This window comes from Apaloderma vittatum, unplaced genomic scaffold, assembly GCF_000703405.1.
Source record: "Apaloderma vittatum isolate BGI_N311 unplaced genomic scaffold, ASM70340v1 scaffold8266, whole genome shotgun sequence".
Classification (NCBI taxonomy): domain Eukaryota; kingdom Metazoa; phylum Chordata; class Aves; order Trogoniformes; family Trogonidae; genus Apaloderma; species Apaloderma vittatum.
This window is the reverse complement of record NW_009722263.1, coordinates 1-12,706: the sequence shown is the minus strand read 5'-3', so window position 1 is coordinate 12,706 and position 12,706 is coordinate 1. Positions and strand designations below refer to the sequence as shown.

General features: G+C 34.3%; 1 long non-coding RNA gene across 1 annotated transcript; it reads right to left on the bottom strand.

The window, feature by feature from the left end:
- Positions 1–6,598: 6,598 nt before the first annotated feature.
- LOC104275687 lies at positions 6,599–7,342 on the bottom strand (the record flags this gene model as incomplete). The annotated part of the gene is made up of 1 exon (XR_717834.1): positions 6,599–7,342. It is a non-coding gene; the product is annotated as an uncharacterized LOC104275687 (long non-coding RNA).
- Positions 7,343–12,706: the final 5,364 nt, after the last annotated feature.

The following is a 12,706-nucleotide window of genomic DNA, read 5'->3' as shown; positions in this document are numbered from 1 at the left end:
TACTCGATGCTCGCTGCTTCAGATGCTTCGTAACTCCCTAGAGCTAGCTCAGTTCTCTCCAGACAGTGTGATGCTGACGAATATCCCAGCAGATTGCTCTGCAAGGTACGCTGCCAGCTCTCTCCCAAACCCACCAGTTTATGTTTCTATACAATTTTATAAATATTTTATAAAGATATTAACTAAAAAAGATTTTCAAGCAAGTATGTGCTGTAGGTTATGTAAATGAAGTATTTTCTTACAATTCATTACGTTTTCTTATCAAAATGAAAATATATCTTTTGGTAAAGGTATTGCTCATAGTCCAAAGATCGGCTGCCACTTCATTTCAGTTAAAATACTTACTGCTTTACTTAGGGCTATTTAAGACTGTTAAATTCTTAATTAAAAAAAAACCAAACCAACCACACTTTACTCTCCAAAGTCAGGTGCTGCCCTTTTTCCCCCACTGTAGCTAAGCAAAACCGAGGTCACTCAGTCCCCTGATTGTGCTTTATATCTACTTCCACGAGAGACATGAAGGCAAAAGCCTTTCCCAAAATACAAATAATAATTAGCTTCATCTTTCTAACACCACAGAAAGCGAGTGGATTATCGCCATCATGCTGCTGTGGATTAAGACCTAAATCCCATAAACACAATAACCTTAACCACAAAAAATCATGTGCATTGCTACCCAAAAAAACCCAACAAAAAGTTAAGAAAAGTTACAGTAAATATATATTTTAAAATAAATAATCTTATTAACCAGAAGAGATATTCCCATGTCTCAACATTAGTCTTCTCACTCAGTCATATAAAGCACCTACATTGGACATAAGTTCCCAGAAAACAGTAATTACTCAAACTGGGATAATATACCTCAACATTTATTCTTTAAAAATAACCTCCCCATATTGTACAATAAAAAATAAATCATAAATTTAAAGAACGCAGCCACTAAAGTCATCAAAATCAATTTCTAATTTCTATCTTACATGTTCTCAAAGTATCAAGCACTGACATTATGACCAAAATTTCTTAAAAATAATTGGATTAGCACAATAAAATAAAATTTTTAGATCAACTTCCTCAGAAAGTCAGACCTGGGAAACAAAAGCCTTTTTAAGCATTTCCCTCCGATTACTATCATTGTTGAAGTCCAAAGCTCTAACTAGACTAAATTCATTATTCAATCTTATTACTTCTAAGCAGTGTGTGGAAAAATAAGTAAAGAATTTTCTCATATAAAAGGAAGAATAGACTCTAACGTTGTTATACTACAGTACAAAAGGTACTAAGCAAAGTTGCACAAAGCCATATTTAAATTTCCAGCTCCTCCTCTCTTTTCACAGGAAAAAAATTAATTACTGGATATTTTAAGATAACACTCTCAAAAGTATGCTTTGACAGGAAAACCAGAAAATTTTACCAAGAATTGTATATACAAAAATTATCATATAGAGATCTGAAACTGTTTTAAAATAAAAGTATATGCACTATATTGAAAGATTATCCATAATTGGTGAATAAGACACTTCATATTTCACTGGTTAAATATTCACACAAGTAGTAATTTGTTTCAATCTGATTTTATACAATGAATAGTATGTATTAAGATTCTCAGCAAATTATCAGTGTATGACATAACTCCGTAAATCGTGTATAATTCAACATATTACGAATAGACCCATTTTCAGGAAAAGTATGTAGAATAATAGATTCCAAAATCTTCATATTACATTATAATCACAAGACAGAAATCCTGCTGCATCTCAAATTCCACAGGGACTGGGTTGCTACAACGACTAGAGCACAGGGAAGGCTAATTTGTGAACCCCAAATAGCCTGAAACAAGATGTGAGTGCAAAATACTTCACTTTTCCAAGACAGTACTGGCAAGTGGTAAAATCTCACATCTAAGAAAAATCACTGTAAAGACTTAGGCTCTTACAGCCTTGAGGCACACAAACCAACATCCAGAATTTTATGAACCGGGTAACTGAACTTTTGGACCCTTATTCTAAGTTGAATTCAAACGTCTTCACACTTTCTCCAAGTTTTTAAAGTTGCTTCTTTTTTCCACTCAGTCCCGTATTATAAGTGTCCAGTGCTGGCAATATAAAAAGAAATACAGAATTTACAACCACATATGCGGTTATAATCAAATGTCAGAAATGGTTACTAGTGGAGCCAGTGAATTAAAAAGTACACTACAAAGTTAACGTAGCTGGACAGGTTTCCAATATTTTCTAAAGAACAGCGTTCAACAGTCAAACTGAAAATTAAATGCTCATGTCAAAATGGTTATTTTACCATAATGCTTACTGATAGATAACTTAGTATCTTAACTTTCTTTGAAACTTGTAATACAAAGGATTCTAATTCTGCAACAAAATCCAGTTGTTTCCTCTATTTTTCCTCATAAAAATCTTCAAGAACAACCTCCATAAGAAGAATCCCAAGTAAGAACACAGCTCTAGAATTTCAGCTTCAAAAGAAAAACACATGAATAGCATTTCATTCAGAAAGATGAGCACTGCAAAACAAAAATGAGACAATACAAAGCACTCGGTCTTTCTGAGCAGTTTGACAGATGTTTGACAGATAAGATTCTCATGTTTAGCAATATATTGAGAAACCTGATGTTTATTCTGCATATGCACATTTTGTATTATTAGTTTAATAATAATGAAAACTTTAATAGCCTTGCTATACAAAAGGCTTTGCAAAGTAACAAAATTCCTATAAATTAATTTCACCACAACATCTACCTACATGAACCCTTTTAACCTGCAGCATCATGTAAGCTCATTACAGGGACTTAACCACTTGCATGTGAAAAAGGAGGAGGCTACTTTGCTTTGACCATAGAAAGCATACAGTCAGATTAGCACTAAGCAGCTGACAGACAGAACTTGCTGCCCTTCTGCAGTTTGTGCAAAGCCTGCATAATAGAACATAGTGTCCAGCTCTAAACATTAGGGCTTGTGTTGACTCCTGGCTTAATTCATGATGTCGCATCAAAAATCACCTTTACCCACACAGAAAACATGCAAAAAGATGTTAAAATTGCAAAACTAAAAAGGGAAATACAAATCTGCAAGCCAAAACTGCTATGAATCTTTTTTCTCCCCTTTTTGTTCTCCTTCTCTAGAAAGACTGTAAGTCATAAAAAGCTGATAGTTTAGGTATACACACACGTAATTATTACCCTTATTCTGCATATATAATACGCTACATTGGATATACAAGGTCTTCTGCTAAACAAAAGAGATTACTGACAGAATCCTAGCACCCACTTACCTTAAACTGAACTCATTACTTGTATGTACAGTGCTGGGCATATCAAAGCCTTTTACCCTCTTAAATGCAAGACAACTTTTTTAATTCATAAAACTAGCATTAAACAAAAAAAAATAAAATACTCTCACTACATACTCAGTAAGTTGCTTTAACATCACCCGCTTATTTAACTGCCTTAGAAGAAAAGTCCAAACCAGAGACATAGGGCAGAAAGCATTTTCTTTTCTTAAGCCACAGATGCACATGGTGTGTCTTGTATGAGAAGATATAAGAAACACCAAGTAAGTCTTGCCTTTATTAGCCTCATCTTGAGTAATTCATCCTATCTGACAATGAGAAAGACAGTATTAAAAGTATTCCATGCTGCTGCACCACCATTATGATGGCAACTGAACAGGGAAAACAGTATGCATCTATCCAAAGTGACTGAAATGTATGCAACAGCTTTCCCCATCTCTCAAATAGTGATCAAGTCATATCTACAATACAGGTGGTTCCCCACCCCATTTGGCCATGAAATGAAATAAAATTAAAATCCTTCTAATACTTCAATGCATCTTTCTTCTACCCTTCCATCCAACTGTAATCTATATGAAAACTGACATAAAAATCCAATTTCTTCTAAGGGCAGTCAGCTGAGACTAACTAATAATGCAGAATTACCACAGAAGGAAACCTACAGGTGGTAAGCCTTATTCACTGACCTTGAAACAAATTTAAAGCATGAAAGTTTGAACATGCTCTCAAAAAAGCTCATTTTTTGAGAGGGGAAATAAAAAAGGACTGGCAAAAAGTCATTGCAGTAATAGTTTAAACAGGTATGCAAACATTTTTCTGTTTATTCTCTGCAGTTCTAAGTTATTCTATATATTACAGACATTGTGATTTTTTTCCCTTCATACAAAACACTGCCTTGCTTTCAGATTAAATATTGTTGAAGGTGGTCACAGAAATCTGGGGTTCAAGCCTTCCATAAGTTCTTTGCTATTTCACGTATATGGGTATTGAGGGTTTTTTCCATACAATTTATTTACATTAGTATCACAACAAAGCAAGCAAGAGCTGGTTTGTAACCTCTGAAGGTAACAGACTTCTGCTGCAGACTGGCAGTTAAAATATTAAACATTTAACAACACAAGAAAATGGTAAAGCAAAACATCCCACGTTTTTGAAAACGCTGACCAAACTGGAAGAATAGAAATTTAGTCACAGACATTTACTTCTCAAGCTATGTCGAACTTAACACAAATGACCTGTAAGGAACATGAAGGTAGCTAACAAAAGGTCCATGTCCAATTTAACATAAAATCATTAACTTTTCATTCCTTACTAGCTGCAAAACCTAGCAAGATCCTATCACTTAAACAATATATTGTCATCATTAAAAACATTGTTTGCTACTTATCTGCTGCTACTTAAATTCTCAAATCAAGAACTGTAGGTAGAAAACGGCAAACTTTAGGAAAGCTTTGATGCTTCTGCTCACCACTGATGAGGGTTTAATTACTAACTTAACAGGAACAACACCCGGCAAGAGAGAATGCTTTTCAAAAAAAACCCAACAAACAAAAACTATATTGCAGAAACTAAACACTCTAGAAATTTATTTACTGTTAATAGTTTCCCTAGGTCTTCTCCCTACAACCATCTGTTTTTCTCTTCCCATGAGTTCTTTATTCCCACTATAACTGGTTTTGAGTGGATTTCCCACAAAAAAATCAACAAAGAACTTCCACGATGTCAGATCAGACCTTTCCTGGCCTGCATTTCATCTCCCTAGACCAAGTTAAACTAATTTACTGTTTGCTGATGTAATCATTCCCTATTTCAGTGCCTGCAGCTTTCCCAAGGTTCAAGCAATCTCTTTATCTCTATTTCACTTGAAACTTCATCAGAAGTGTATTTTAACTACTCCGCATAAACTTCATGATACAGAATTCTCATAGTAGATGTTTTCATCTTCTTCTTGACTCTAGTTCCATCACTGAAGCTCCTACAGTAGAATTTAACGTTCCACGACAATTTTTCTAATTCATACTGAAGAGATATCATTGCCCCACAATAGTGATGAAACTCTTCTTTCTAATGCAAATCTGCTTTAAAATAAAAAACAAACAAAAAACCAAACAAAAAACCCCAACATATAACAACCAAACCAAGCTTGCTTACTTCCTACATCTCAGATACTTCAAAACTTTCTTCCACTTGCTAAGAAACTCCTACAGATCTATTAGCAATTATTCTCATTATGTATGGGGTGGGTTTTTTATTTTCTTTGCCTTATGATTCATATATCTTATCCTGAAAACTAATACACTTAAATGTTATTAACCTTCTTATATTCTAATCCTCAAATATTTGGAAGAAAATGTGACTGATGTTCTTCTGGCTCTATTTAATTTGTAAATTTTAAGCAGCAGTGATAACACATCACAATTTTTTTAAAAGCACTTCACTGTCTTAACACTAACACTTTTTCTTTTTTATTACTTTAAAAGATTGAACAAAACCCCAATTTGGATGATTTAATCAAAGTTCTTATGAAACAGACATGTTAAATTGCTTAAAAATTGTCATGCCAAAGCAAGTGAAAATTCATTTAATTTAAAAACAGGTTAAAATTTCAATCTGCATCCACAAGTCTTAAAACAAGAGTATAAACTTTATATGGGAAACTGATACAAATGTAAGCATAGCAGGCACCACGATAAACAAATTCATATAATTTTAATAATAAAACGATTGAGTACACTATTCATGTACTAAAAACACAGCTCAGTTTGAGCTTTTAGTACCTGATCCAAACTGCAGAATAAAATTAGAAACTCCCCTTTCTATACTAATAATTTTATGATAGCAGACAGAATTCATGTACATAAAAATATTTTTGGAACAACTGTCTTTAAAGGAGTTTCACAGGAAAAGGATCAAAATTTGCAGAACTGCATAAATTTCTGAATTTAGCAAGAAACAGAAGACATTAAATTCTAATTTCCAATTAGTCTTTAATATATTCAGTATTACATGAGAAATACATAATCACAGCTTCCCACTTCCATAAAAGTCCCACCTTAAAAAAATTCAAACAAATTTAGAACAACCCTCATGGCGTGACCCTTATATTAAAAAAATGACTGAAAACTTAGCTGGAAAACAGACAAACCAGTGGTAATAAACCATAATGACAAAGTATCTTCCGCACACAACAGATGTTAGCTAGCTTGGAAATAAAACTTCCTGTAAAATTTTCAAGCACTTTTAAAAAAAAGTGCTTTTATTTGAACAGGTAAAAAGAATCTGTCTGAGAAAGCAGTGAATCACAAAATAAATTATTTATTTAAACTATATTTCACAAAAGAATTATCATTGTCATGTCTATATTAAGGATTAACATATAAATATGTATTTACATAATGCAGTCATGCTAGAATACAATCAAAGCTGTTACAAAATGCTTCGGTTAATGTTTGCTAGAAAGACAAACGTTATCGTGTTAACAGTAGAGGTTATTACACTGAGCTTTCTAAGTTTTGTGCACAAAATGCACAAATTGAAGTACATACAGAAATCAACTACACAACCACAGATACATGTTTTATTCCACATATTTACACAACTGCGTAGTATTTGTCATCCTGTCACAAAAATGGAAAAGTCATTAAAAGGCTTCCACTTAGTGAAACTACGTTGCTTGGCTGACTTTAGATCAATTTTTATAACGTCTGTTTAGGAGTTTCCCTTCAATGCCATAAAATCCTGTTATATTAAGACTGGTGAAGTCACGGACATTTTCAAAAGCCCAACTAGTCTCTCAGTCACTGGTTCTGTAAGTCCAAAATAACACAAGTCTTTTTTCCCTGAACCCCTTCATTCTGTGACGTACCATCAACATCATCTGCAGCTTCGCTCTCTTCTTCTTCTAGTATTTCAAAAGGAGTCAATACATCATAGAGAAATGAGAGAAAGCCATAAAACCAATCAGAGCTTTCCTCTGCTAAAATATTAAGGACTTCCTCAAGGGAATCAATATTTTCATTACTGCCATCTTTGGTCAGGCCTACACAAGAATAGAGGAAAGAGAGAGAGAGGGAAGGGGGAAAAAGAGACAGCAGTTAGGTGGAAAGAGGAAACTGTAAAAAGAGGATCTGTGAAACACATGTCACAGACAGCAGTCTCTACAGGAATGCTAATTAGGAAATAGAAAGGTGTTAGGAAAGCAGAATCTTTCAAACTAGAGACTACAATTTGGACAACAAACATGCACAATATTATGCCCAAAAATCTTAAAAGAGGGTGGCAGCTTTGTTTTCCCCTCTTCCTAGTCCTAAACCCAAATCCATTTACATTCCGTTTTCTTGCCACAGCATTAACCTTTAGGAAGCTTTCTAAACAGTAATCCTCCACTATTTAAGATCATCCAATTTGCCTTTTCTTTTTTTTTTTTTTTCCAAACTTGAGAGCCTGCAACTGACAGCTGAGAAGAACATTTAAAGGCAAACAGTATTCATGTCACGGGCATACTATTAAGGATGAGATTGATTCTACCATGCAGAATTTTGATTTTGCTTAGAAGTGAGGACTCTTAATTGACAGGAGGGGTTGCTTTGCAGTTTGTCTGCTTGTTTTGGGTTTTTTAACATGCTTCTCAATCATTTTTTTCTATGGTATGTACTTTACATAATATAGGTGATCCTCAAAAGCTAATTCCACACCTGAAGATATGCAGAATGCTTGACAAAAATGAATAGGCAGCCAATATAAAGGGCATATGGGTAGTTACACTGAAAATCTAAAGCAGGTTAAAGACAGCCACAGTAGAGCTGGCCAGAAAAGTGAAGAAAGAGCTCATCACTTCTAAGCTCTGACACCAGGAGTTGCTATCTTTGGCTACAAGACACATTGATCTAAATAGTGTTTGTAAAATACAAATAAGCCATGATTAATGCTCTTTTTTCCTCCTGGTTTGTTTTTTGTTTGTGTGGTTTTCATCTTTTCTTAATTAAAAATCCACTGGTTTACAGTTATTACTAAATAACACTTTAACTTTTCCATTCTGGGAAAAGTACAACAGAATGACCAAGCAATGACAAATGTTAATTACTGGTAAGCTTTAAAGCGAGAAAGGGAGGAATTTCCCCCACTTCTAACCAGAACAAACTTTCATTTGTGTTGGAAGAAGAAGCAGAAAAGTGGGCTAAGAGTGAAGACAGATTATTGAGACATAAAATTACGTGAACATGTTGCACATGCAGACTACAAAGCAGGATTAGGTGCAGGTTAATGAAACATTCAAGATAGGAGTTCATGGCAGAGACATTTAACACATTTCAATGTGTTTTTCTTACAGGACATAGTGAAAGTATCAATGATAATTCTGAGGAAACTTCCAAGTCCATGATGTTCCACATCTGTGTACCTGATCCAGAACCTCTACTTGAGTGACCAGCCATTCTCTTTAATTTTTCACTGGACAGCCCAAGGGTTTTAAAAATGACAGAATGAATCCAGGAGGCAATCAAGGTATTATAAATATCCCTCTCCAACTTCTTCCATGGCTTAGTTCTATAAAAATTAAATTTTATAGACTTAACTTTATGCACAGTAGTCAGTCATCATTCTAATTTGTTTCAAAATCTGGACCAAGCAAGATGTAAATGCATAAACCAAAGTACATATATTTACTGAAGAATGAAATCTCAACTTAAGAGTGAAAATCTGAATTTAAAAAAAAAAAAACAACACAAAAAAAATCTAAGATATAAAACACAAAATTAAAAATATTTGTATCATTCTATTTTATTGGAATCTCACATTAAGAAAAACAAACCAAACCAAAATAAAGCAAACGAAACCAAAAATAAAACAAAGAAAACCACAAACAAACCCAGCACTCGCAGAAGATCCCAGCCTTCAGAGAGCATATATAAGCACAGAAGAACCAGAGAGATGCTCCTGGTTTTGCACTAAGTCAAGCATAAGACTCCTGGGCAACTGTCATTATAAAATGTAACATGGAGTACAGCAGCATATTTTCTTTGAAAAGGTTACAACATCAAAGAGAACTATAGAAACTGGAAGAATACTTGCTATAGTCTTCACCCTAGAAACCACCAGACAACAAAACTCCAAACTTTTCTTTACAAAAACCATCTAAGATTAGTATATTGATCAAAAGGTTACAGAAAAACACCCCACCCCCCCAAACATAAACCCACCCAAAACACACAGGCACTTCTGCCTGTTTTCTTTCTTAGAAAGACTTAAAATCTAAAATACGAATGTTAATTAACAAACTTCATTCATTCCTGTTCTTTGAGAAGAATTGCTTTTCAAAGTAAAACTCACGTATTCATAAGCACACATGAACATGGGAAGAAATGCCTAAAAATGGTGGCAAAAATCAAAGTGCTCAATTAGTGAGCCATAGCATTCTAAATCAGTAGCGCATAGGTACTAACTACTTCAAGAGAAAGCTAAACATCAGAACTTAAACAGTAACTGAGGGAGTCAAAGTCTTTATCTATTCAAAGTATTAGTACAACCAATGAGGCAGAGCACTTCCATACACATGTTTAACGAAGGAGGTTCCAAAAAACATTAGGAAAAGCTTTTTCACGGTGAGGCTGACAGAGCACTGGCACAGGCTGCCCAGGGAGGTTGTGGAGGCTCCTTCTCTGGAGACATTCAAAACCTGCCTGGATGTGTTCCTGTGTGACCTACTGTAGGTGATCCTGCTCTGGCAGGGGGGCTGGACTAGATGATCTTTGAGGTCCCTTCCAACCCCTGACATTCTGTGATTCTGTGAACAAGGTGATGCCTTTCTTCTGCAAATACCTCTTTTACAAGGACGAGCATATGTGAGTCTTTAATATCTGAAGGTGCTACAGTAGAATATGAGAAAAATAGAGAAGTGTATGAAACGGCCTAAGCAGCTGAGCGGTACAAAAACATTTACTCCTATTATCGCACCACAGATTTTATGAACGTGCAGTTGTTGTGTGACTACTTGCAAATATTTTTTGCTACTATAGGATGAAACAGGAATAAAAAGTTGGCTTAGAGAAGCTTGAATTCTACTGATTATTACCCTTTGCTTGCTGATACACTAAATTGTGAGGGGGTTTTTCCTTTTTTTGCACAGCTGGACTACTCTGAACTAAATACAGAAGAACAATATATTGATGACTTTCTGTAGCTGCAGCTCCAAAATCGTACTAACTACTGCAGACATTTAAGTATAATTTCCCAGGATATTGTTTCTTATTAAAAAGGACTTAAATATAAAAAAATGTCTTGGCTCCAAAGATTCTGTTACAACAGACATTGGTACTCCCTACCTATGCATTTTTTTGTAATACTACTAAAGCCACAGTTCATCTGTACCGAGCTGAAGCACGTATGGAGGTCTAACACTGCGCCTCAGTAGAGTAACTTCCGTCAAAGAACAGAGTGAAGTGGACAAAAAAATGGGAAGAGAATTAATGATAACAGCAACCCTCAAAGGAACAGGTTAAAAAAGCAGATTAAGCTTCCCATCACCAAAAGAAATTAAGAAAATAGAACCTCACAAATACCTGTTAAAAAGAAGGAATCTGCAAGATACTTCCAGACTAGCTTCAACAAGTTTGCAATTCCACCCTAGATAATTTTTTTATAAATGGATACAAAAATAATCCAACAAATATTTGGGGGTGGTTGGCTGGTTGGGGATTTTTCCCCCTCTTATTTTGGGTGCAGTGAAGCACACACCTCCTGCACACCATTTTTAAAACTACACAAATACCTCAAGAGAGCTTAATCATCAAGCCTCCTTTGATTTCATCAGATAAAAAGAACAGATCTATCATACTTCACAGAAATAAGAAATAAAAGAATAAATCTTAATTCTTCTATTTAGATGTGCTCAAGTAGAGAAACCTACTAAGCTATCATCTACTATACCATTCTTCGATATATAAAACAAACTCATGCTGGCAGAAGCAGTCCTCCAAATTAAATTAACCTAAATGTATATTATCGTTAATATGTAAACTAAATCTTCACATCTGTAGCAAAAACTAAAGACTATGGAAGTGGACACCATTAAACCATTGCATTTGCCACAATTTCAATATGTAGTAGTTTAACGATAGCTAAAGAAAGGCAAAGAAAAAAAGCATATCACTTCCTAGCATTAAACATCAAATGGTACTATCATCTTTTTAAATCAGTATTAAATCATCAAAGTACTTGCTGTCATGGTAGTCTGACCCAAAGAAAAATTTTCAAACACAGCATATGTACTAACAAAATCCTCACATATAAAATGTAGAAGGAGTGATATAGTCTATATTTAGAAAGTCACCCTAATGCTGTACAGTATTCTTTACTACAAAGACTTAATTCTGGAAGACAAATTCCTTAAGAGGGAATCCAATCTTCCAGTTTCTCCACCAATGAAATAATTTTAGTCTGCTTAGTGGCGTTTATTTTTTTTAGTTCATATTAAATGTAAATACAAAGAAGCACAATGGGAACTTCAACTAATAATATATGCCAGTTATTAAAAAAATATTTTTAATACTCATATTTTTTCAATGTTGCCTAACTTTTCAAAATTCACCATTTCCTTTGTATTGCAGAAAATATCCTTAAACTCAAATGAGGCTAAATCATATTTCTAAGCAAGTATTCAAAAATAATTAAAATAACTTTCGATCTGTGACCTTTTAATGTCACATATGAAGCATAAGGTTTAAACGCATGATAAAACAAACTTATAATAGAAATACTGTCACATACTGGCAGAATTCCCAGCTCTATCAAGTTCCATAAAACAGCCATGTAACAAAGCAGCAGCATGTTTCTCACTACCACCTTGGCAATCTGAATCCAATTAACATAACCCACAGGAGATTGATATGCACTTTCTATACATTGTTATAAGAGACAGAGAAAGATTAGGATTAGTGTCATTTTATTCACAATTTATAATAAAGACACAGTTTGTAGCTCTGAAGTCCTTCAGGGCACTGGATTTTCTTTAGACTGCCTCTCACATTCACACCACTGCAAACCAGTTGAATAATTTTGATTACATTGGTTTTCTTTAACCATGAAGGGATGAAACGAATCCCCCCTCAAAAGAAATGCTTATTTCTGCAAACATAAGTGAGGAAAAATAAACTGACAATAATCTGATTTTTTATGAAGTGTGAGTTTCACATAGGAAGCCATAACATCATAATACACTACTGACAACTTTGACTACTTTGAAACATTTCCCTTTGCCCTCTGCTCAAGCTATTATTTACTATGCTGATTTTTTGTTGTCTTGTTTATTTGTCTAACTTGCTACATTTGTGTGCTCAAAATAGGTTTAATAAATCAATTAAAGTAAACTTTCTAACATCAGGTGTATTGGGTTGGCTCAGCCGGATTT